The sequence below is a fragment of the Chrysochloris asiatica genome, unplaced genomic scaffold, assembly GCF_000296735.1.
Source record: "Chrysochloris asiatica unplaced genomic scaffold, ChrAsi1.0 scaffold00007, whole genome shotgun sequence".
Lineage (NCBI taxonomy): Eukaryota > Metazoa > Chordata > Mammalia > Afrosoricida > Chrysochloridae > Chrysochloris > Chrysochloris asiatica.
The window spans coordinates 22,416,606-22,437,771 of NW_006408525.1; the positions used below are offsets into that span (position 1 = coordinate 22,416,606).

Consider the following 21,166-nt stretch of genomic DNA (forward strand, 5'->3'; position numbering starts at 1 on the left):
CTGTGTCATCTTCACAATTGTTACACTTGAGCCCATTGCTGCTGCCACTTTGCCAATCCAGCTTGTTGTGAATCTTCCTCTTTTTTGGTGACCCTCAACTTTATCAATCAAGCATCATATCTGTTCCCTGGGACTGGTCCCTCCTGATAATATGTCCAAAGCATGAGTGACCAAGTCTGGCCATCCTGGCTTCTAAGGAACATTCTGGCTGTACTTCTTCCAACACAGATTTGTTTGTTTTTCTGGAAGCCCATGGTACTTTTAGTTTTTTTCTCTAACACAATAACTCAAATGCATCAGTTCTTCTATGTCTTCTTTAGTCATTGTCTAACTTTAACATGTATATGAGGCTTTTGCAAATACCATGACTTGAGTCAGGCATACCTTACTCCTCAAACAAACATCTTTATTCTTTTTAAGACAGAAGAGATGATTTACTGTACACATTACATTTAGCCACAACAAAATAGGACTAGTCCAGAATGTCATAGGTCCAGGACAAAGGATCAAAATGAACTGAATTGGTACAGCAAAGTGGGTCTCAGGTGTTGGTAGCATTTGTTGAATGGCAATGGAAGTTCTAGATCCACTGAGCTATAAGTTCTAGATAGTAGCACGCGGTCAACTTGCACTGGTGTCGCGGCCTCTGGCATTCCATATTCCTGCTGCTGTGGCTTCCATGGGTGCACACACTAACCTTTACTAGGACTTCTGCCTCATCTTTCTTCTTTTGTGCTTCAGCCTGCACATTCGCTTCTTCTTCCACTTGGCTCTCATGGCTTGGAGGCTTCTAACAAGATGGCGCTAAGGTCGAGAGAGAGTCAGACATCTTTATTCTTGAACGCTTGTCTTGTGTAGCAGATTTGTATACTCTAATACGCCACTTAACTTCTTGACTGCTGTTTTCATGAGTATTGATAGTAGAGCCAAGCAAAAGGAAATCTCTGACAACTTCAATCTTTTCTCCATTTATCATGATGTTATTTATTGGTCCAGTGGTGAAGATTTTTGTTTTCTTAATGTCCTTGTGATGTGCCATGAAGTCGGTTCCAATTCATAGCAGCCCTGTGCAGGGTTTCCGAGGCTGTAAATCTTTACAGGAGCAGAAAGCCTCATCTTTCTCCCTCGGAACAGCTGGTAGTTTTGAACTGCTGACCATGAGATTAGCAACCAGATTAATAACCACTATGTTACCAGAGCTCCTTGTTTTCTTAATATTGAGATATAATTCATTACTGTGATCTTTGATCTTCATCAGTAAGTATTTTAAGTCCTCTTTACTTTCAGCAAGCAAGGTTGTATCATATGCATATCACAAATTGTTAATGAGTCTTCCTCCAATCTTGATGCCACGTTCTTCTTCATATAATCTGTCTTCTCAGATTATTTGATCAACCTGCAGATTGAATAAATATGGTGAAAGAATACAACCCTGGCATATACCTTTCTTGTTTTTAAACCATTTAATGTCCCCTTTTTCTGTTTGAATGATTGCCTCTTGGTCTGTATACTGGTTTCTCATGAGTTCAATTAAGTGTTCTAGAATGCCTATTCTTCACAATGTTATTCAGAGCTTGTCGATAACCCGTACAGTCAAAAACCTTTGCATAGTTAGTAAAGCACAGGTAAACGTGTTTCTGGTATTCTCTGCTTTTAGCCAAGATCCATCTGACATCAGCAATGATATCTCTAATTTCATGTTCTTATCTGAATCCTGCTTGAATCTCTGGTAGTTCTCTGTCGATGTACTGTTGCAGTTATTTTTTAATTATCTTTAGCAAAAATGTTACTTGCATTTGATATTAATGATTTTGTATGATGATTTTTGTATTCCATTAGATCACTTCTTTTTGGAATAGACACAGATATGGTCTCTTCCAGTCAGTTGACCAGGTAGCTGTCTTTAAAGTTTCTTGGCATCAATGAGTGATCACCTCCAATGCTGCATCAGTTTGTTGAAAGATTTCAATTTGCGTTCCATCAATTCCTAGAACCTGATTCTTTGCCAGTGCTTTCAGTACACCTTGGACTTCTTCCTTCAGTACCATTGGCTCTTGATCATATGCTACCTCTTGAAATGGTTGAACATCAACCATTTATTTTTGGTACAGTGACTGTATTCCTTTCATCTTCTTTTGATGCTTCCTTCATCATTCACTTTTTTGCACATAGAATCAGTATTTCAAGTCTAGGCTTGATTTTTCCTTCAGACCTTTCAGCTTAAGAAATGCTGAGCATGTTCTTTCCTTTTGGTTTTCAACTCTAGGTCTTTGCACATTTTATTATAATAATTTACTTTGTCTTCCTGAGCTACCCTTTGAAAATTTCTATTCAGCTCTTTGCAAACCCACCAGCTGCTCTAGAAAACCCTATACAGGGTTGCTATGTGTCAGAACCGACTTGATAGCACACAGCAACAATATATTCATTTATGCTTGTATGTTTACATTTACTCATATAAATGGCTTCATAATATTCCAAAGTTTATTTAACCATCTCTTACCTATGGATGTTTAGATTGTTTCTAAATTTTTGATACTTTCACATTGCCATAGTGAACATCTTTGTATGTATATCTTTGTGTACATATGCAAATATATTTGTAGACTAGATACTAAACTCTCAAATGAAAAGTTCAAAAGTGCTCAATCTGGATTTTCATTCTGGTCTCCAGTTAAAACAATATACAGTACTCTGCTGTTTCTGTATGTTATTTCTCTTTGTGGTAAGTATATAGGCGTTTTCTTTTTTTCTTGCAGGAAGTAGAAGGAGAATTAAAAATATAAACATCACATAGTTCTTGGGTCATGGGGCAGAAACAATTAGCAGGTTGAAGGAAACCATGACTTGTTGTATGCTGACAATTTCCTACAAGCCAAAACAAAGCTGGTGGGTATAATTTTAGCCTTGCCAACACGTTTCACATCTTTACAAAAGGCAGAGAAAGAAAGAAAGAGCTTCATGGATTGCAATTAATTGTCAAATAAAAGTTTAATGTAAGGTTTAAAACAAGTTCCAAACAGTCTGAAAGCAATTTTCTCCCACTATGGTGCTTTCATTTAATTGGTTTGAATTTATTGCAATAATTAAGAGTGACTGCAGAAACCCTAATGATTTGATCTCTTGAGTGTAACTATGACAAGAAATTAAGAATTGTTATTTTTGTCTCTACCAGAAGGTGTCCATGAGACTTTATGTAACATGGATAACCAATCAGATTGTGTTTCTTTTGTAAATGAACAATATATAACTTAAAGGGAAAGTTATGACATTTGATGTATAGAATATCCAGATACCCTAGAATGAAATGTGATTTTTTACATTTCCAAGATAGAGATTGTTTTGATTTGAAAAATGCTAGGCATGGCAAGGTGGTGGATATGGTCCATTACCAGAAAGGACATATTACTGTTAGTTCACTCATGGAAGTCACAGAATGATGCAAATAAATCTTTATTCTTCTTCCCTTCTGTCCATTCCCATTAATTCAAACATAGGGTCCCTGATAGTCTCTCCTTTCCTGGTTTCCACCTCTCTTCTTCTAATTTAAAAGCCTCAGACACTCCATACAGAGTCTCTGTGAGTCAGAATGATTTAATGGCACTTAACAACAACAATCTCCCTTACAAACCCAATGGACTTTTTCTCTCCTTCCACTCTTCCCTACATAGGGTTGATTCTTTATCCTTGAGGGGCAATGACTGGTCTTTTAACACTCTTCATAGTGTTCTGAGTGAAGCATCGGTAAATAAATCATTTATTTCTTAATTTAAAAAAGATGCTAGGTATCATTGAAATAGCATCTTTCTTCTAGAATTTATTTTAATTAATGAATAAGTTGTTTCCCCAAGTTTATTTAGGCATTACCTCATAGAAACAATGTTTTATGGGGGAAAAGCCTTTTTTAAAAACATTTTTTTTTTTAGGGGAGGCTGACTATTGAAAAACGATGCGTGTAGCACCTGAAAAAGAGAACTACAGGCATAATGTTTTAATAAGGAGCATGTTTGAACATGGGACTCCTTGAACTCTTGCACCCTGTGAAGCCTGGGCATCTAGCTTCCTGTTTGTGTTTGCTTCTTCCTTTTAGTAAGTGGAGGCCCACTCATTATCCCTCTGTTCCCTAATTCCAAACTCAGGTAATGGAAGAATGGCTGATGAGAAGGTAGGGGTTCTGAGGATTAAAGAAGAAATGATCTAACCCCCCAGAATGAGATCAGTAATGGGGTCCTCTCTGGAGGGAGGTATGAAAGTTGGTGGAGAGGCTGAGAGGGAAGGAGAACAGCATTTCCTCTCCTCATCTCTTTCTCCTTACCTCCAGCTCTATCTGCCCAGTGAGATTATGGTTGTCAACAGGTTTGGAGGTACTCTGATAAATATCAATAAAAAACATTTGTAACTGTTAGAGAACACAACATAAATATTTTTTCTTTCAATATATTAAGAATATTATTTAGAAAACAGTAATTTATCTTTTAGTAGTTTGAAAAATGTGACTAATAAGATGTCGTTTTCCTCCAAATATGCAAAAGAGTAGCCTTGTATATAGTCAAGACAGAGAATTTGGGGGAATGCCAGAAACTTTCACCAGTTTACAAAACCTAGTAGTTGTGGGTGTGTCCTCCTGAGTCAGAATCTTTTCAACTAGCTTTAGATCCTGCATTGCTTTGCCCCAAGAGTGTGGTGCATTTGAGTTATGGTGTTGAAGGAGAATATTAAAAGTAACATGGGTTGCCAAAAGAATAAATTTGTGTTGGAAGAAGTACAGCCAAAATGTTCCTTGGAAGCCAGGATGGCCAAACTTTGTCTGTCATACTTTGGTCATATTATCAGGAAGGGCCAGTCACTGGAGAAAGTTATCATACTTGGTAAAGTAGAGAGTCGGAGAAAAAGAGGAAGACCCCCAATGAGATGGATTGGCACAGTGTCAGCAGCAGTAGGCTCAGGCGTAGCAACAATTGTGAGGTTGACCCAGGACCGGGCAGTGTTTCATTCTGTAGTGCATAGAGTCGTTATGAGTTGGTGCTGATTCAATGACACCTAACAACAACAAAAGTGTGGTGACCATATCAGTTCTTCAATGTTGTTGGTACTCTCTCTTTCCTTTTCTTTCTGTCTTTTCTATTTATTGTTTTTCCACTTTGACTTGCTAGAATAGGTATCTATTGTTGCTGGGTTTCCAAGGAGCATCTGGTCTGTTTGAACTACCAATCTTGTGGTTAGCAGTCCAGTGCTTATGCTATGTCACCACACTAGGACTCCAGGTATCTATTAACTGCCTAGAAAGTGAAGAGACTTTTTGTTTTAGGACCACTGTAAATTATAATAGAAGGATGTGATCTTTGCCAGATCTGTGTTTGTCTTTATATGAGATTTTAAATAATGGTATATTACTTACAGCACAAATACTGTAGGTACCTACAAGCTTGTTTTCCAGGTTACTCTTTCTATAGGTTACTTGTAACCTATATTCTGCCTTCATATTGAAAGTCTTTCACTCTGTCCAGATGAAACTGATAATTCACCTCAGGATGTTTGCATATAGTGTTTCCTATGCCTGGGCCATTCTTTCTGTCATTCTACTTACTCTCTATCCTTCCTCCAACACACAAACGTGTCTTACTAATCTCAAGGCTCCAGATGAAACATCAATTCTCTGAGAGACTCTGCCTTCCTCTCTAGGTTATGTGCCTATACCATGGTCTATGCACCCACCCTTATCTTATTTATTCTGTTCTTGTTGCTGTCAAGTTGCTTTTGACTCATGGCAACTCCATGTGGACAGAGTAGAACTGCTCCTTAGTGTTTTCAAGACTGCGACCAATCAGTGAGCAGATTGCCAGATTTATTTTCCAGTGTATCTGTGGTGGGTTTGAACTGGCAACATTTAGGTTAGTAATAGATATTTAACCTGTTGGACCAACAAGAGACTCCAATGACTTGCTGTAATTGTTTGTACGTATCTATACTCTTTTATAGATTGTAAACTGAATTATGTCTACCTTGTTCCTTTTTCAGTGCCTAGCATGTAATAAGTACTCTACAAATAGGTGTTAACGACTAAATGCTTTTAGAAAACAGTGGCATTGTTCATGGTTTATTTCCAGTTTTGTCTCATCTCCCTTGGTATGAGTACATTCACACCACATGGTGTTATTTATTCACTAGCTGAAGGAAAGAAACTGTGTGTAGTCTGGTAGCACAGGTACATTTAATAAGTACTGTGCTGTCAGAAGTGCATGAGGGACATTCTTACCTTGGATAGTGGTGTTTCTCACACTCTGTATTACTGTTGTAAGAAGCCCAAAGCATACCAATATTGTGGGACATAAGGTCTATGTTAGGAGAGTTCTTATTTGAAAAAGACTGACCTCTTAATAGAAACTCCACCAGATACAGTGATGACCTTTTTTAAATAAGGAAGACAGTGTGTTTTGTGTCTCTTCCTTGTTTAGTGGTGAATAAAGAGCTCTGGTAGCGTAGTGGTTACGAGTTGGGCTGCTAACCTCAAGGTCAGCTAGTTCAAAACTACCAGCGTTTCCGCGGGAGAAACATGAGCCTTTCTGCTCTCATAAAGATTTACAGCCTCAGAAACCCTATACAGGATTGCTATGAGTCAGAACTGACTCCACGGCACCCCACCCACCCCACCCTCAGATCATAATCACTGTGAATAACATCATCTTTTAAATGACATATGATTATAATATAGCTTGGATCTGTATGTATGTATGTGGAGTCCCTGGGTGGCACAGTGGGTTAAATGCTCAATTACTATCCCAAAGACTGATGGTTTGAACCCACCCAGAGTCATTTCTGAAGGCAGGCCTAGTAATTTGCTTCTGAAACCTCTCAGCCTTGAAAACCTCATGGAGAAGTTGTACTCTGCACATATGGGGTCACCATGAGTCAGATTGACTTCACGGTAATTAACAACAGCAGTTGTTGTTGTTAAGTGCTGTGGAGTCAGTTCCAACTCATAGTGGCTTATATAGGGTTTTTAAGGTATGTTTGAACCAATAATCCCTCATATAGCCCTTTCTTTGGATGCTATAGGATAAGCACTGAATTGTTAGCCACATATTCTGCAATTCAAACCCATCAGCCACTCTTAGGGAAAAAGTTGAGACTATCTCTTCCCATAAAGATTTACAGCCTTGGAAACTCTACACAAGTCACTATGAGTCAAAATTGACTCTGTGGCATTGAGTTTAGTTTTGGTTTGGTTTGACATCTTTATTGTTTTTTTTTTTTAAATTGTAGTCTTACTCATCTAATAAGTTCCAGAGTGTATATTTAGAGGTTTTTTTTGTTTTGTTTTTAATTTAATGAGCCAGATGGAGGAGGTTATCTTTGTGTCATTTTATTCCTGTAAGCAGATGACACTTGCAGGTCGATGAACAAGTACTTAAATTAACATGTGATCTCCTAAGGGCTTTGAGAAAGAGCATTTCAAAATTTTAATTTGAAGTGAAACTTTAAAATCATAGCAAAAATATCATTGTCTTTAGTAACATCATCATTGTTGTTGTTGTTAAGTGCCACTGATCAGTATTTATTTGCTGTTAAGACCATTTAAGTAATTTTAACATACACATATGTAGTCACGTAGAATATTGCACTTATTAGAATTTAGTAGGAAGAGTACAGGAGTCCTGGTGTGGTGCTGTTGGTTAATACGCTGGACTGCAAAGTCGTTTAAACTGCAGGGTCAGTGGTTCAAGCTCACCAGTTGTTCCTTAGAAAGTCTATACAGAGTCTCTATGGGCCAGAACCAACGCGATGGTAATTAACAACAATGACAACAACAAGAGTACTAAGGAAGTATCTGGTGGTCCATTTCTAAAAAACATTGGCCACAGAAAACTTTATGAATAGTAATAGAACATGTCTACTATAGTGCTGGAAGATGAGCCTTTTAGGGTGGAAGGCACTTAAAAAATGACTGGAGAAGAGCTCTCTCTTCAAGTAGAGTTGACCTTAATGGCATGGATGGAGTTAAGCTTTGGGGACTTTCATTCGCTGATATAGAATGACGCAAAATGAGAAGAAACAGCTGCAAATGTCTATTAATAATTGGAACATGGAATGTACAAAACATAAATCTAGGAAAATTGCAAGTTGTAAAAAATAAAGTGGAACATTTGAAGATTGATATCCTAGGAATTAGTGAACTGAAATGGACTGATATTGGCCACTTTGAATGAAGCAGTTATATAACAGGGAATGATAAGTTGAAGAGGAATGACATTGTTTATAAATAGCATTTCAAGATCTGAAGTACAATGTTGTTAGTGATAATGTAATATTCATAGGACTCTAAATTTTGGTTGACTAGTTAATATGAGGAGTCCCGGTGTGGCACTGTGCTGGACTGCAAAGTCGTTTGAACCGCAAAGTTGGTGGTTCAAGTTCACCAGCCGCTCCTTGGAAACCCTGTACAGAGTCGCTATGGATCGGAAATGATTCAGTGGCACTTAACAACAAACAATAACAAAGTCAATATGACTAATGTTCAAATTTATGCACCAATCACTAATGCCAAAAATGAAGACATTGAAGATTTTTACCAACTTCTGCATCTGAACTTGATCAAACATGTAATCAAAATGCATTTATAATTATTGATTTCTTCAATACAAACATGGGAAGTAAAGAAGGATCAGTAGTTGGAAAATATGGCCTTGGTGATAAAAACGATACTGCAGATCACAGATAACATTTTCAAGATTAATGACCTATTCATTGAAAATACCTTTTTCAACAAAATAAATGGCAACTATGCATGTGGACCTTGCTCGATGGAATACACAGAAATCAAATAGATTACATCTGTACAAAGATATGATGGAGAAGCTCAATATCATATGTCAGAACACGACCAGGGACAGACTGAGTAGCAGACCTCCAATTTCTCATATTCAAGTTTAAGTTGAAGCGGAAGAAAATTAAAACAAGTACATGACAGTCAAGATGTGACATTCAGTATATACCACCTGAAATTAAAAACCATTTCAAGAACAAATTTTAGTCATTAAACACTACTGAAGACCAGACGAATGAATTGTGAAATGACATTAAGGCATCATCATACTTGAAGAAAACAAAAGGTCATTAAAAATATAAGGAGGAAAGAAGAAAACAAAATGGATGTTAGAAGAGACTTTGAAATTTGCTCTTGAATGTAGAGCAAAGTGAATGAAAAAAAAGAAGTGAAAGCTGGACAGAAGATAGCAAAAAGTGGCCAGAAAACAAAGTAGGATATTATAGTGAAATATGTTACAAAGACCTCAAATTAGAAAACTAAAAGGGGAGGGAGAACACTTCAGCATTTCACAAGCTGTAAGAACTGGAGACAAAATTGAAGCCGGGAGTTATAGTATGAAGGATTCTATGGACAAAATAAGGAGCACTGGTAGCATAGTGGTTACAAATCGGGCTGCTAACCTCAAGGTCAGCAGTTCGAAACTACCAGCAGTTCCACAGGAGAAAGATGAGGCTTTCTGCTCCTATTAAGATTTATAGCCTCTGAAACCTATACAGGGTCACTATGAGCAGAACCAACTCCATGGCACATAACCACCACCACAACCGTGGACAAAATACTGAACAATGCAGGAAGCATCAAAAGAAGATGGAAGGAATACATAGTCACTGTACCAAAAAGATTTAGTCAGTGTTCAACCATTTAAGCAAGTAGCATATGATCAAGCATGATGCCCTTATTCAGGGACTAGTTCCTTCTGATAATATGTCCAAAATATGAGAGATGATGTCTGGCCATCCTGGCTTCTAAGAAGCACTCTGGCTGTACTTCTCCCAACACATATTTGTTTGTTCTTCTGGCACTTCATGGTACTTTTAATAAAATTCTTCTCAAATGCGCCATAGCTCAAATACATCAGTTATTCTATGGTCTTCCTTATTCATTGTCCAACTTTAACATGCATGAGTCTATTGAAAATACTATGGCTTGGGTCAGGCACACCTTAGTCCTTAAACTGCCATCTTTGCTCTTGAATACTTGAAAGAGGTCTTGTGCAGCAGATTTGCCTAATACAATACATTGTTTGATTTCTTGACTGCTGCTTCCATGAGTGTTTATAGTGGATCCAAGCAAAATGAAATCCTTGACAATGTCAACCTTTTCTCCATTTATCATGATGTTATTAACTGGTCCCGTGGTGAGGATTCTTGTTTTCTTAACTTTGAGGTGAAACCCATATTGAAGGCTGTGGTCTTGACCTTCATCAGTAAGTATTTGAAGTCATCTTTGCTTTTAGCAAGCATGGTTATATCATCTGCATATTGTAGGTTGTTAATGAGTCTTCCTTCAATCCTGATGCCACATTCATATAATCCAGTTTCTTGGATTATTTACTCAGCATACAGATTGAATACATATGGTGAAAGAATACAACCCTGGTGCACAGTTTTACTGATTTTAAACCATTCAGTGTCCTCTTGTTCTGGTGGAATGACTGGCTCTTGATCTGTGTATAGGCTTCTCATGAGCACAATTAAGTATTCTGGAATATTTATTCTCTGTAATGTTATCCATAGCTTGTTATGATTCCCACAGCCAAAAGCCTTTATAGTCAATAAAGAATAGGTAAATATCTTTCTGGTATTCTCTGTTTATAGCCAGGATCCATCTGACATCAGCAATGCTATCCTTCATTCCATGTCCTTGTCAGAGTCTGTCTTGAACCTCTGGCAGTTCCCTTTAAAATTATCTTTAGCAAAGTTTTACTTTCATGTGATATTAATGATATTGTCTGATGATTTCTGCATTCTGTTGGGTCATCACTCTATGAAATGAGCACAAATATGGGTCTCTAACAATCAGTTGACCAGGTAGGTGTCTTCCAAATTTCTTGGCATAGATGAGTGAGTACCTTAAGTGTTGCATATCAGTTTGTTGAAATATTTCAATTTGTATTCCATCAATTCCAGGAACCTTCTTCTTTGCCAGTGCCTTCAGTGCACCTTGGACTTCTTCCTTCAGTACCTTTGGCTCTTGATCATATGCTACCTCTTGAAATGATTGTGTTATGCCAGAATTCGGGGTCCCCAAAGACCAACAAGGAGCCAACGCCGATGCAAGTGCACAAGGGTTGTTTATTCAAGCTCGAGCCTGGGCCTTTTCCGTATCCGGCACAGCGGATTCGGGAAAAGGCCCTGAGCTCTTTGTTAGCGGAGTTTTTATAGAGTTTTCAAACAAGCTTAGGTTTTTCAGCTTTACAATATTTGGATTGGTTGACATTTGGCAAAGTATGAGATGTTACAGTTTAATTGTTCAGTACTGGTGGTCTTTTGTTCTTAGGCTAGGATAAGGAAAACATCTGGCATCTGGCCTTGGGTTGTCTTGTCTATTACTTATCTAGCTCTTGCTGTTGCTAGGGGTGAAAGGATATTCTAAGGCAGCATGAGCTGATTTAGCACGTTCCTGGAACAGGAGGACGTGTTCAGGCTAATGTACAGAATGGAGTTTTCTTCTTGGTCCTGTAATTGAACATTGATCATTTATTTTTAATTATTTAAGTTTTTATTGTGAATTGAGTGATAGTTTATATGGGAGAACATCAGCTTTACATTCATCCTATTGTATTTCATTTCAATGCAATGATTATAATCCCCTCCATGCATTCAACAACATTTGCTTCCATTCCCTCTGTTTTTTTTTTTTTTGAAGTACACCAAAGCACTCAGGAATATATAACCATTCAAACAACTAAAGGGTACAACCTGCAAGTCTGCCCCTGGGCATCAACACACAGCCCCTCTCCATCCCTGAGTCCAGAGTCCCCAGCAACAACATCTCTCCACATCATCATCATCATCGCTGCCTCCGTGTCTGGCGTCACTGCTTCTCTGGATGGGGTCCCACACTACGTTCTTCTCCCTTGATAGTCCCAAGGTCCTCTGCTCCTGGACTGCAAGATCAACCACTCCCCTCCTTTTGTTACAAAATGTCTACCTTTACATTTGTAACACAATCAGTCCTAATAGCAATTATTCACTATTGAACCACAGGAGTCTTATCCCCATCTCCTTTGACCAGCCCAGTCCAAACAGGTTGGAAAACACTCAGTGGAGAGTCTACCTTCCCCCACACCCTCTGAAACTAGGCTCCCTCTTGAAAGCTTGTAAGCCAGTCACTTCTTGCCTTTGTAGCCTCCCCATTTTGGGTAACCAGTGTCCAAGTTGCCCATCCCTGTCAACCCTGTGTACCAAGAGGGTAGGAATGATCCTTGCTGTAAAGATTCGTTCCTTCTTTTGAGCTACTACATCAATAATTATAGGTCAAGTTCATCAAATTGTAGCAGATTACTCTTTTTTTCCTCTTCTTTCTTCCTCTAGTTGAGTTCTGATCACCCAGCCATTGAAGCCAGGTCAAATGGGTACTATCTGCAAGTATGGGTGTTCTTGTGCATCTCCCCTCACTTCATATCAGCTGGATGCTTCACTCTCCACTCTAGTCCTTTGTGGCCATGTCCCTGGCCCTAGGCCCAAGAGTCCCCAGGTCTCGCCATACTGCTGGCCAACCAGGTCTCAATCCAAGTTGACAGGAGTCTGTTGAACATAGTCGGACTTAGCTCACAACTTCATCACTCTTTTTTCCCCCACTTCCCCTTATTGGTAGACCAACATGGTCACCAGCAAGACCACATGCCTGCTCATGTATTCCTCTTGAGTCTCAGTCTTGGAAGGGGGCTTGCCCCGAGGGGACCCTACCGCTTGCATTGATGGCTCCTTGGCAAACAACTTGTTTGTTCTTACAGTCGTCAATCGGACTGCCATTACTGTTTTTGATTTTTCCTGCCTGACCATTTACTTTTGGTACAGTGACTCTGTGTGTTCATTACATCTTCTTTTGGTGCTTTCTGCATCATTCAGTAATTTGCCCATAGATTTCCTTCTCTGTTGCAAATCTAGGCTTGAATTTTTTCTTCAGGCCTTTCATCTTGAGAAATATAGAGTGTTTTCTTCCCTTTTGTTTTTCTATGTTTAGGTCAGTTCACATTTCATTATAATATTTGACTTTGTCTGTGTTGGAATAAGTACAGCCATAAGAATGCTCCTTAGACATCAGGACAGCCAGACTGTGTCTTTCATACTTCAGACATATTATCATCATGCTTGGTGAAATGGAGGGTCAGTGAAAAACAAGAAGACCCCTAACGGGATGGATTGGCACAGTGGCTGTAGTAGTGGGCTCAAGTAATTGTGAAATTGGCTCAGGACCTGGCAGTGTTTCCTTCTGTTTTTCATAAGGTCTCTATGAGTTGGAACTGACTTGATGGCACCTAATAATAACAACATATGATGAAGAACTGATGGTATTGAAGGAAGAAGTCCAAGCTGCACTGAAGGTATTAGGAGAAAAGAAGTCTCCAGTAATTGATGGAATACCAACTGAAATGTTTCAACAAATATGTACAGTGTTGGAGATGCTCCCTTGCCTATGCCAAGAAATTTGGAAGACAGTTGCCTCGTCAACTGACAGGAAGAGGTCCATGGTTTTCCTAATCTAAAGAAAGATGATCCAGCAGAATTTGGAAATTATTAAACAATATCATTAATATCACATGCAAGCACAATTTTGTGGTAGATAATTTTAAAATGGTTGCAGCAGTATATCAACAATTTACTGCCAGAAATTCAACACAGATTCAGAAGAGGAACAAGGGATGTCATTGCTGATGTGAGATGGATTGTAACTGAAATCAGAGAATACCAGAGTTGTTTCCTTGTATTTTATTAACTATGCAAAGACATTCAATAATGAATAACATTATGAAGAATCGGATTTCCAGAACACATAATTGTCCTCATTGGAACCTGCATGTAGACCAAAAGGCAGTCATTTGAACAGAACCAGGGGATATAGTGTGGTGTATCAGGGTTGTATTCTTTCACCATATTTATTCAGTCTGCTGAGTGAATAATCCAAGAAGCTGGACTATATGAAGAAGAACGCAGCATCAGGATTGGAGGATGACTCATTAACAATCTGCAATATGCGAACTAAATACACTTACTTCCTGAAAGAGAAGACTTGAAAAACTTACTGATGAAGATCATACTACAGCCTTATATATGGATTTAGGCTCTGCCATTTTACTAATATTTTACTAACATTTTCCAAATGTTATATTCGCTTTTTTTTTGCTTGTTTGTTTGCTGCTTTTTTCTCTTAACCTTTATTTGTGATTAATCAAATGTATTTTTGATTAATCAAATGTGTTTTATAATCTATTTTAATTTCTCTCTTTTCTTTTCTGGCTATGTGTTGAAATTGACTTGATGGCAACAGATATTTTGTTGTTGTTATTGGTTTTTAAAATCTGTATCTCTTCATTTTTTTAGGGGGTGCTCTAGTGATTGCTGTGTGTTCCTTAACCTAACACAGTCAATATCATACCACCAATGGGTTTCATTTACTCCTCATCCTCTGTAGTATGTATGTTCTACACTTTACAATGAAATGTATTGTAATAATAGCCAGTTATCTTTAGAAGAAAATAAGAGAAAAAAGTGATAACATTTTATATTTACTCACCTATTTAGCATTTTTAGTGCTTCTGTAGGTCCACATTTCCCTCATCAGTTTCCTTCAACTTGATGAACTTCCTTCAGATTTCTTTTAAAGCAAATTTGCTAGCAATACATTTTCTTAGTTTTGTTTATCTGAAAAATGATTTTATTTTGCCTTCATATTTTGAAGGCTGTTGTCACTGGAAATAAACTTCTGGGTTGACAGTTTAAAAACTTTATTCTTCTTTCTGCACTTTAAATAAGTAATTTCAGTGTCTTCTGGCCTCCATTATTTTTGATGAAAAATCAACTCTCATTCTTATCATTGTACTTCTATATGTAGCGGTCATTTTCTCTGGCTGCTTTCAAATATTTCGCTTTATCTTTGGTTTTCAGCAGCTTGACTATAATGTGCATCTGTTTAGTTTTCTTTGTATTTATGTTGCATAAGATTCATTGAGCTCCTTGGTTTGTAAATTTATATTTTCCACCAAATGTGGAGAATTTTGGTTATTATTTCTTCTAGTATTTTTTTTTTCTGTTCTATTCTCCTTTTGCTTGCCTTCTGAGACTACAGTTTTTTGTAAGTTATAGTACTTGATAGTACCCTATAGGCCATGTAGCATTTTGCATAAGGATACTCCCCAGCTACTCACAGGAATTGGGGATATTCTTAAATGAAAAATTGTACACAGGTAGTACCCGGGTTAGAAATCCAACCTATGTATAATCTGTAGTTATGAACCAACCCTGTAAAGCCTATTTATTAAAAGTCCAAGGTATTTACAGGGGTTCATAATAACAACCAAGCACCTCTTTGCAACATGAATCAAAATATCATTATTGTTGTTGACTATATTGTTACGTTAAAAATGTTTTCATGTGTCTATGCCTAGAAGGGTACCAAATCCATCTACTACTATCAAATTGATTCCAACTAATAGTGACACTGTGGGTTAAAGCGCTGCACTGCAAAGTCTGTTTGAATTATAAGGTTGGTGGTTCAAGTTCACCAGCCATTCCTCAGAAACCCTATACAGGGTCATTATGGATCAGAACTGACTCAGTGGCACTTAACAGCAACAACAACAACAGCACTTTTGAAGGAACTTTGGTGGTGAAATGGTTACACATTGGTCTGCTAATTGCAAGGTCAGCAGTTCAAATCCACCAACTGCTTCTTGGGAGAAAGATGAAGCTTTCTGCTCCTGTAAAAATTTACAGCCTCAGAAACCTTACACAGGGTTGCTGTGAATCAGAATCAACTTGATGGCATACAACCACCACCACATAGTGTTTTTGTGGCTGTAAATCTTCATGGGAGCAGAAAGCCTCATCTTTCTCCCGAGTTTTGGCTGGCAAGTTTGAACTTCCAGCATTAACAGTTCAGTGCTTATCTTATAGCATCACCAGGGTTCCTTAGAAGGGTACATTATACACTGTAAATGTTCTGTGAGTTTGGGGAACAAAAAAAGTGAGGGCAATATCAGGACTATAGGTGGATGGGTAAGGGGATGCTCAAAATTCTCAAAGGACAGCCTCATGTTACCAATGATTAGGTGCATTATTCTGATTAGGAAAAAGAAAGACATTCTTCCTTGGTTTAACTTTCCTGGCCTTTTTCTCACTAATGCAATCTTCAATTCTCTTAAAAGGTTTTCCTAATAAGCCTGGTGATGATCCTGTGTCCTTTGAGAAAGTCTACCAAAATAATCTCTTTGGGGTTCCAAAAAACAATCATCATAACCTCTGAACTGATCTCTCTGCCTTAAATTGAACTGGTCTGGCAGATCCCATCAGAAGCCATTGTTTTCTTTATTGGATTTTGCTTTCTGGATTGTATTCGTAAATCTGACTCATCCCCAGATAATTCATTCCATATAATTCTCTTCTTAGCTTCTATCATGCTTAAAAGATCAGCTCTGTGAGCCATCTGATTATCACACAACACTTCTGGTACCCATCAAGGTGAAAGCTTTTTGAAGCCAAGATGTTCACTTAAAATTGAAAATGCTGACCCATGTGAGATACCAGCTTCGACAGCTATGACATCAATGAAACTTCTGTGGTCTTCTTCCACTAGTTTCTAAACTTCAGCCACAGTTCTTTCATTTGTTCAGGTTAGCAGCCTTACCTCTCTTGACTCATCTTTGAGATCTTCCTAACTTTGCTTAAAATGCTTGCTTGCTCCATCTAAAAAAATTTGTTTTATGTGAGGCAGCATTACTGTAAACTTATTGCAAAGCTTCACTGATTTGGGAAGGCGAATGTTAAAATTTGATATTAGTAGTGAACTTAAAATAGTTTTTTCCATGGCACAAAAAAATCCTTTTTTTGAAAAGGTACCCTAATGCACTGGGCCACAAGGTCGGTTTGAACCACAAGGTTGGCAGTTAAAACTCACCAGACACTCCTAGGAAACCCTATGAAGTGTCACTATGAGTTGCAACCAACTTAATGGCACTTAACAACAACAGCGAGACTAAGGATCCCTGGTGTGACAATGTAGAATAAGTAGTGGACTGCTAACCTAACCCAAGGTCAGCGGTTCAAACTCAGCTGCTCCTTGGAAACTCCATACAGAGTCACTGTGAGTTGGAATTAACCCCATAGTACTTAAACAACACCAAAGAGGCTAAGATACTACTAAGTGTTTACTAACATAATTTGTCTGCTATCCACTGATCACAGAGACAATTTTAAGCAAGTTTTGTTAGAAATAAGCTTATATATCTATGAATTGAACCCATTAGCAATACTTTTGTCTTACCCTTGTGTGTGTGTGTGTTTATATTCTCTCTATTTTACACTTTTATTACAAATAGATAGCAAATATCATCAGATAAGTTTTTTGCCACTCATCAAAAATCTTGTATGGATTTCTCCTTTAGTCTTGTGTTTGTCACTATGGGTTAATGCGCTAAACTGCAAAGTCAGTTTGAAACACAAGGTCAGTGATTCAAGCTTACCAGCAACTCCTTGGAAACCCTATACAGGGTTGCTGTGGGTCAGAACCAATGCAACGGCATTTAACAACAACAACAACAGGATACATGTTACATTATTCTTTTAATATACTTCTAGGTTTGTTTTGCTAGTATTTTATTTAGGATTTTGTATCTATAATTTTACATGGTTCCTTGTAGTACTCTAGTTGGAATTCAGGCTGTGCTGGCTTTTACTAAATGATTTGAGAAAATCCCCTCTTGTTTTATGTTCTGGGTTAGTTTATATATTTATTACTTAAAATTTTGGAAGATTTAATCCAGAAAACTATTTGAACCTGAACAGTTTATTGATATAATTCACATATCATATTACCCACCCATTTAGAGTATACAATTCCATGACTTTTAGTATCGTCATAGAGTTTTGTAACCATTGTCATAATCAGTTTTAGAACATTTTCATTATCCAAAGGAAAATCCCTAATTCTTTAGCTTTCCCTCCCCAAATTTCCCTTTCTTCCTCCAGCAATACTTTGCAACCATTAATCAATTTTCTATCTCTATAGATTTGTCTGTTTTGCTATTTCATGTAAATGGAATTAAATATACATTTTGTGTCTATTTTCTTTCATTTAGCATAATGATTTCAAGGTTCCATGTTGTAGCATGTCTCAGCATTTCATTTCTTTTTATTTCTATATAGTATTTCATTGTATGAATGTATCATATTTTATTTTTCCATTAATCAGTTTATATATATTTAGGTTATTTATATTTTTTGACTTTTGAAAATAATGGTGCTATGAACATTCATATACAAGTTTTTGTTTGAGGGTCTGTTTTTGTTTCTCTTAGGTATATTGCTAGTAGTGGAATTACTAGGTTATATAATAACTTTCTGCTTAGCCTTATAATTGAAAGACTATTTTTCAAAGTTGTGCACCATTTTACATTTCCACCAGCAATGTATGTGAGTTTCAATTACTCCAGATTCTTAGTAACACTCATGTTCTATTTGATTGTAGCTATCCTAGTGGGTATGAAGTAGTATCTCATTATGGTTTTGATTTATATTCCTTGAGGGCTAATGATGTTGAACATCTTTTTATGTGCTTATTGGTTATTTGCATATCTTCTTTGGAGAAATGTCTATAGCTAATCTGGTTATGAACGAGACCTGTTCCTGTGACTTTGTCTTTAAGTGAAATTTGTAGGTGATTTAAAAGCTTTAGTTGCAGCAATTGAAGGTGATTGTGACGAGTTATGATGAAGAATTTGTTGTGACTAGGATTTGGTTCAATAGTATCAAAGTGAAAGCAAACTTGCATAAAATTAAAGGGCAAATAGGAGTTATCCATCCTCAGGTGTTTGTAGCCTGGAGACTGCTACCTCTATTCAATTCCTTTGTGCATTTTTACAATTGGGTTATTTCTATTATTGAATGGCAGCATTCTCCATTTATCAGCTATATGATTTGCAAAAATAAAAGAAAAAATTCCCATTCCATCTCTTCACATAATTTATGGTGCCCTTTGAAACGAGAGTATTTTAATATTGATGAGGTCCAACTTCTCTCTTTTTTTCTTTTTGGTGTCATATTTAAGAAACCATTACCTAATTCAAGATAACAAAGATTTATACCTTTTTTTTTTCCTAAGAGTTTCATAGTTTAAACTCTTTTTAAAAGCTAAGTCTTTGATACATTTTGAGTTAATTCTTGTGTATGGTGTGAGGTAAGGGGCCAGTTTCATTCTTTTCTTGTGAATATCCAGTTACTCCAGCACCATTTGTTGAAAAAATTATTCTTTCCTCAGTGAATTGTCTTGTTACACTTGTTAAAAATTAATTGATCATAAATGCAAAGGTTTATTTTTGGATCCTCGTTATTCCTTGGTTTAGATGTCTATACATATTCCAATACCACAGCTTTTTAAACTACTATATTAAGTTTCAAAATTGGGAAGTGCAAATCTTCCAACTTTGTCCCTTTTTTTTCTAGATTATTTTGGCTATTCTGGGTCTCTTGAATTTCCAAATGAATTTTAGGACCAACTTGTCAATTTCTACCAAAAAGATTTACTAGAGTTTTTTTGTTTTTTAGGGATTGCACTGAATGTGTATAGCAGTTTGGGGAGAATAATCATCTTAACAAGGTTAAATCTTCCAAACCATGAACATGGGCTATCTTTCCCTTTAGTTAAATCTTCCTTCATTTATTTAACATGCTGAAAAGTTGTTTTCAGGATATAACTTTTACACTTATTCTTATTCCTAAGTATATAACATTTTTAATGCTGTTTGAAATGAGGTTGCTTTCTTACCTTCATTTTGGATTTGTTTATTGATCCCGTGTAAAAACATAATTTTTTATATATTGATCTTGTGTCCCATAAACTTGCTGAGCTTGTTTATGAGTTCTTAAAGTTTTTGTTTGTTTGAGAGTATATTCTTTAGAGCTCTCTATGTGTAAGATGGGAGCATGGTGGCTCTGTAGGATAAGCAGTGGGCTTCAAACCACAAGATTGGTGATTGGAACCCACCAGTTGCTCTTTGGGAGAAAAATAAGGCTTTCTGCTTCTGCAAAGATTTGCAGTCTTGGAAACCCCATACAGGGTCACCATGAGTTGAAATCTAATCGATAGCACTTAAAAACAATGTGTAAGATGCTGGTGTAGTGGTTAATGGCTCAGCTCCTAACTGGAATGTTTGCAGTTTGAATCCATTAGTCACTCTTCTGAGGGAGAACGATGTGGCAATCTGCTTCCATAAAGACTGTTGTTGTTAAGTGCCGTCAAGTTGGTTCCAGCTCACAGTGAGCCTGTATATAGCAAGGAATAGCTTGTGGGTTTGAAATGCCACAGCCCAGTGCTGATCCACAGCACCACACCAAAAGTCCATTAAGATTACAGCCTTGGAAAACTTATGAGGCTGTTCTGTTTTGTCCTACAGGATTGCTTTGAGTTGGAATCAACTCGATGTCAATGTGTTTGGGTTTTATATGTAAGATTGTGCCATCTGCAAATATAGTTTTGCTTCTTCTTTTCATTATGGATGCCATTTTTTCATTTTTTTGCCTAATTTCCCTGATTAGCACCACTAGCATAGTGTTGAGTCTAAGTGGCAAGAGCGGTTGATTTATCTTTGTCTTGTTCCTGATCTTAGCAGGAAAGCATTTAGTCTTTCATCATTAAGTATGATGTTAGCTTTTGTTTTTTTACAGATGTCTTTGATCAGATTGTGAAAGTTCCCTTGTATATATATTCCTAGTTTATGGAATGTTTTTATTATGAAGGGGTATTGAATTTTTTCAAAAGCTTTGAGGTCTATTTAGGTTATTTTATGGGTTTTGCCCTTTTTTCTATTAGTATGTTGTTGTTATTAAGTGCCATCAAGTCAGTTCCCACTCATAGCGACCCTGTACAGGGTTCCCAAGGAGCACATAGCTGGTGATTTGAACTGCCAACCTTGTGGTTAGCAGTGCTGATCCTACAGTACCACAACAGGACATATTATCTTTGCCTTTTAATTCACCCTCCCATTTTCCTATTCTTTAGTGCTCAGAGGAAACTCATTACATGATGTATGTAATAGATATGATGCAATAATGTTGGACTTGGAAGTTGACAGTAGTTCTCTGTGAAAATTTCAATTTCCAGAACTTTATACCTCATCAAAAT

General features: G+C 37.2%; 1 protein-coding gene across 1 annotated transcript in view; it reads left to right on the forward strand.

The window, feature by feature from the left end:
* Positions 1 to 21,166, forward strand: part of SKAP1 (src kinase associated phosphoprotein 1) — a 458,887-nt gene that overhangs the window by 24,010 nt on the left and 413,711 nt on the right. The gene's annotated exons all lie outside the window — the stretch shown is intronic.